We start from the raw sequence: 6,557 nt of genomic DNA on the forward strand, positions 1-6,557 counted from the left end.
TAAATATAGATGTCGTACCAAAGGACTGGAAAATTGCAGGTGTTACATTCTTGTTCAAAATGGTTAAATAACTAACAAATATGAGAGCTTATCAGTATAATCTTGGTGGTGCAAAAACTTTAGAAATAATAATTTGGGACAAAAGGAACAATCCCAGATATTAACATTGGGAGAATTGATTAATTAAAGAAAGTTAGCAAGGATGTGGGGCTTAACTAACTTAGTTGAAATCTTTGAAGAGATAACAGATAGAGAAGCTTAAATGTGGTTGATGTGGTGTAACTGGACTTCCAAAAGACCTGTGCTAAGGATTCATATAATAGACTTGCCATAAAAGCTGATTCCTAAAGAATTAAAGGAACGATAGCAGCGAGATACAATTTTGAATAACTGATAGGAAATAGAGTAGTAGTCAATGGTTGTTTTGCAGACTGGAGGAAGGTGTTTCTCAGCAAGTGTACAAAGATGTTGCTTTTCATAATCTACATTAATGACTTGGATGTAAAGGATGGATCTTCAGAATTTACAAATGACACAAAATCTTGGAAGCATAGTGAATCATGAGGAGGATAGTGTTTATCTTCTAGAGAACAGATGAAATCTAATCTAGAAAAGTGTCTCAGGATGCATTTGATAATAAGAATGAGGAAAGGCAATAAGAAATGAAGTCAGTAAAATGGATGCAGAAATAATAGGGTCTTGGAATATAGATGCACAAATTAAAGATTACAAAGTAATTGAGAAAGACAGATGGCATCTTTAGCTTTAAAAGTAGAGAATACATGGATACAAAAACAAGAAAGTTATGATGAATCTTCACAAAGTACGAACTAAGCCTCAACTGAAATATTGTGATCAATTCTGGCAATGCATTTAAGGAAGAATATGATGATTTTAAAGAGGATGCAGAAAAAAGTTGTGAAAATGGTTCTAAACTTTAGACTTTGGCTAGGTTGGTGAATCTGTGGCTGACTTCCTTTAAGTTAGAATAGTTTGTGACATGAGACTTCATAGAGGTGTTCAGAGTCATGAAGATGAAAAAACTCATCTTAGTCACAGTCTAAGGTACATGGAAGGCCTTTTAGGATTGAGAACAGGAGAAATTTCTTCACCAAAAGAGCGAAGATTAAGGAATTCTCTGCCGCAGAAAGCAGTTAAGGTTAAAAATCAAGTCAAGAACATTAATTGTTTCAAGGAGTTAGGGTACAGTTCTTTAGGCTAAAGGGGTCAAAAGATATGGGTTGAACACAGGAACAGGATATTGATTTGAATGATCAGCTGTGAACATATTGAATGGTAGACCAGGCTCAAGGGCCAAATGGTCTACTCCTATTCCTTTTTTTTTAAATGCTTCTATGTAAAATGGAATTGGATAAACATCTTAGGGAAATGATTTGTAGGGATTTAGGAGAAGTGAAATATTGTGACTAGCTAAATTGCACCATTTGTCAATCGACTGGATTCTGTCCTGTGCTGCTATTGTACTTTGATTAATTCTTATGATTTGCACTCATTAATTTACTTCCTAGTATAAGAATGTGCAGGAGGTATTCTGACAGCAAGAATGATAGTGAGTGGTAAGGTACTGAAACCAGACTTTGGCTTTGCTAGATAACCTAAATCTAAATTCCAGCCTGGTGTATACTTCACATTCTAGTACTCCTGAGAGTTTCCTGTCATTAGCTGCATAATGTAAGAGGAAGGAAGAAACCTGGACTCTTGGCGTTCATTTCAAATTTGCTAAATTATTGTGGTAGCTAAGAAGAAAGCAGTCACACTATTTGAATTCCTTTTTTTTTCTGTCCCACAGTTCAAGAAGGATTTGGATACTAGGAACAAGACTACATGAGTCATGTAGTTCCGTAAGATCAGCTCTTGGAACTAAAGACTTACAAAGGTTTACAGCACAGGAGGCAGCATTCAGCCCATAGGTCTATGCTAACTATCTGCTGAATCCAAAACTAATCTTGGTGTCTTCCTCCACATAGCCTTGTAGCAATGCTCAAGTAATCACACATCTCCCTGTCTGCCCAGAGTTGTCCATCAATCCTGAACTAATCCGCAGCTTTTTCTCCAATCTCTATATCATTTTTAAACTAATCCCATACTCCAATCAAAACTAATCCATTGCAAACTCTGTTGGATTTTCCTGTGCTTCAAATATTGAACTAAATGTTGCCTCTTAAGATCATTGGTCCCTGTCTCAAATACTCCAATTAGCAAAACATTCATGTTCCAACAATTAAAAACTATTGCATCAATTAAAAATCCCAAATCTGGATTTCGCTGGTTTTTGTTTAGATGCTAAAATGTAGAGTGTAAAACCTGATTTCTTCCCACTGCAGAACAAGAAGGTAACAGTCTAGGAATTTTGATGGCATGACAAGGGAAAGGTGGAGTACAGTACTGTGGTTACAGGAGATTCTAACACCTTAATGTCTTGGGTACAAAAAAGCCAATTCTTTTGGCACAACAATGTCTCAATAGATACAGTGTAATCAGTAGTACAGAAATTTTAATAATGCTTTAACTGCAGTTTCTCCCTCTGCCATCACCTAAAAGTATTGACTCATATTAGTAACACTGGTCAGAATCTAGAACGTGACTCTTTTTTCAATTGTGAACTGAAACAGCCTGTGTCAACATACTGTTTGCCCATGGGCAGAATCATAATTCTCCAGTGTACTTCTCTCAACTGATGTCTATTTGCATGCAGTTCCATGTAGGGGTCTCAGAAGATGAGGAAATCCTGTAAGCTACATCTCCACTTTTCTCTAGCCAAAGGGCACCAGCACGAATTGTCGATCCCAACCATTCTTCCGTTAAAATCAGCTAGATTGGGGATTGAGACAGTTGCATTTGTACTCTGCATGAATAAGTCTAAAAATTTCTAATAGAGGTATCAAAAATGTATGTTAAATGTTTTAAATTTTGACTATAAATCTTTTGTCCAAAGACTCTCAAACCTTTCACTTATCTCCCATATTTCCCATTGATTCCAACTCATCTTGATGCAGAGATGGTGTCATCGTAGTTATATCCCTGGACCAGAAATCCAGACAGCCAGGCTAATTTTCCAGTGTAAAAGGTGTAATCCCAGTGTGACAGGTGATGAAATTTGAATTCAGCAAAATCTAGAATTTAAAAAATGCCAGCAAAAGACAACCATATCAATTGTTGCACAGATGTATCTGTTTCATTAATATCCATTCGAGAAGGAAATTTACTAACCTGGGCCAATGACGTGTGACTCTGACACAGCAATATGGTTGAGTCTTAACTGTCTTCTGAACAGTTAGGGATTGACAGTAAATATTGGCCTCAACAGTACCCATATCCCATGAATGAATTAAAAAAATACTCATTTGAAGGCAGCTGTTCAGCTCCTCACGCTGTCAAAGTTACCACCTCACTTTTGCATGCTATGTTTCCAGCCTGTCCTCTGACATGACAATATAACTCAAGAAGGAACCTCAAATAAACAATCCAGTTCAAACTTATATTTATTGGGTTTACAGAGCTAATAAATGATTGCACAGCAGCTAAAGAGATAAAGAAATCAGAAAAGGTATCTTTGGATTGGAGGAAGCTGTCCACGTAGCTTAGCCAGATGACCAAAAGTGTCATGTAGAGGAAGGCCTAACATGTAGCCATACTGAAGTGGGAAAATATGTCAGTGAAAATCACCAGAATTGACTCTCCGCTTCTTCTAATCTATTGAAATTTTTGACCTGAAACAAGCAAGTTAATTAGGGTTCACAGATTTCACAGCCAACCCTGGATGATATACCAGGATTTTACAGCATTTTGATGATGCACTCATTGCATTTCGGTGATTTATAACCAAACACTGACAAAATAAATGGATATTGATTTGCCTGTATTGGTAACAATGAAGGTAACTAGCCAGGAGTAGATTTATTGTTGTGTATAACTGACAAAAGACAAGGCTCTTAACCATGGTGATGTTGAAGAGAAAAACCCTTCCAAAACATGGATTCCTAAAAGAAGTAGTCACCTACCATAACAACAAAGGATGGATGAATGAAGGTAGCTTGAAAATAAGACTGAGGAAAGTTTAGAGTTTCTGACCAGAAGGATTATATAAAGAAAATGCTTTTATTCTCCACTGGAATGTGTTCCTTGTTGATGATGATATTGTTGCTGAAGTTAGGTTATAGAACTTGTGATATTGTAGTGAGTACTGATTGTCTCACCAGCCTGTTCAACCATTGGATGTCTCTCTGAAACAAGCCATTTAAAGATGACCTGAGAAGAAAGTGAAATGCTTGGAGGAGAGAAGACAATCACAGAGGGAGGCAGCAGACAGGCTCTGATAACATCAACCTTACGTGAATAGCTTACGGAGGCCAGGGATGAAATCAGAACTAAGATTATCATTGAATCATTGAACGAATGGGGTTGTCCAATGCTAGTTATGGACATAAAATGATTATTTGTGGAATGATATGGTCAATAATGAAATGATTGCTGATGAACATGATGTTGATGACCTAAATGATGCAATTCAAAAACCAGATTGGGACTAGTTATTTGCTTATGAAAATGAAGAGGGTATTGACTTTAATGCATGTTCAATAAGCAGTCTGCTACTGAGTGAAGATCTTTCCTATACTATGATAACTAAATAAAATTATATTAATTATGTGACTCTTATTTCTGATTACTTTGACACATTTGAATATGGAATACACAAAATAATGTGATTTTTACTCCGCAGACCAAAACTTTTTACATTATAATCCTGTTTAGATGCTTGACAGAAACCATTAGTTACAGACCTGTAAGAGTTGGTGGTGGGGTTTCATTTGCAGAATTGATAAGTTCAAAGAGCACATACTTCTGCATGTGGATTTTTGAAACCGTATTCAGACCTCAAGGTTTGGTCACGTCTGTTTTAAAAACTGATTTAATGAGACCACACAACTTTTAGTAATCAGTTACAGAACCATTCCTATCTCTGAGATTGTGACTCCTCTTGGATCACATCCTGAAGTTTGGAAAGCCCTACTGTAGTTGACAGGAAGTGGTTATTTGGGAGAGGAAGTGTAGGCCACTTCATGGGAATGCATCCCAACATTATGGTGCTAACACAAAAAGTTATCTATAAGTATTTTGATTTTTGTGTCTTGCAAGTGATGAATTGAAATTAATTTACCTGTGGAATCATACACCACCTAATGTAATTTATTTAAAAATAGTATTTTATGGAATGATGTGGAAGAGTTGCATTAACTTGTACTCTGTGGAATATTCTCAAGTAGAAGTAATAAGGTATTGATTGTGTTATGGCATTACAAATACTGTATGCAATTTCAATATCTAAGAAAGGCTAGCTTTATTGTGAAATTTCCCTGAGCTCCTGAAACTTGATTTGAGCCAGGCAGATTTCAGAAAATCGGTTTGTTTGCTAAGATTCAGATTGATTTTATTTGACATTATGTTGATTTGACCTTCCCATTGCCAATAGCAGAAGATGAGGTTATTCCAAGTCATCTCCATCCCCATTAAAGTTAACAGAAGCCTCATTATTACACTCATCTTATTAATATGAATAAAGGAGTGAGATATTTGTTTCAATTTATCTTCCTGCATCCATAACAGACCACCATGATATTGGTGTCAGATATCAGATCAAGCACTCCTGCAATAGACCATCTAGAAAGTGTTAATAACTTTCATTATGATATTAATTTTGATAGCTTATGTATTTGTGTAAGAGAAAATACACTGGTAACCTTCTTAAAAGCAGTCCCATGTTAGTGCAGAACCTGATATACTACAGTTTTGTCTCTGACCCAAAATTTTCATTTAAATTTTGTCATTTTGAAATTTATTTCAGAACATTGTTAAAGTGTAAATATTCCACAAATGATTTAAAAGCAGCCAAACAGATGATCTCATGACTAATTCTCTGTGTATATACATATATACAAGTCAAATTTGATTTCTGTCTGAATACCAGTGCAATGTAAAGCTCGTGGGCTAAATTGACAGGGTTCCCTGGCAGATTTGCAAGCAGGAGGATCCCACAAAATTCTGGAGTTGGCTTTCCTGTCACTGTTCTTCCCAGCTCCTAACCGGTTAGAAATTTTATCAGGGATCGGCAAGCAATTTTTAGGTTGGTAGGCGAGGTCAAGGACAGGGCATATGCCTAACAGGTAAACCTGTTCAGGCCTCAGGGATAGAAAATGAGGGTTAAGGGGCATCTCCATCACTGGTTTCCTTTCCTAATCAGAATCCCCTTCACCAAGTTCTGCCTGCCCAGCACTTAAGACCTCAATCATTTTTATTGCACTTTTATTTTCTGGGCATGTAGTTTCAATTATTCCTTAAAGACTCAAATTTAATTTCTTTGTGTCTTCCTAGATGGAGGAATTTGGACTATTAAGAGAACATCCAATTCTGTGAACATATGATTCTGGCCTAGTCAGGGAATGTTTCATTTGCAATTACCTTTAAGAGGTTGAATTTGACTTAGTATCAAAAGGGTATACAAACATGTGAAATTAGAACGAAGATATATTTTGTTGATC

The sequence above is a fragment of the Hemiscyllium ocellatum genome, chromosome 23 (genome assembly GCF_020745735.1).
Source record: "Hemiscyllium ocellatum isolate sHemOce1 chromosome 23, sHemOce1.pat.X.cur, whole genome shotgun sequence".
Taxonomy (NCBI): Eukaryota; Metazoa; Chordata; class Chondrichthyes; order Orectolobiformes; family Hemiscylliidae; genus Hemiscyllium; species Hemiscyllium ocellatum.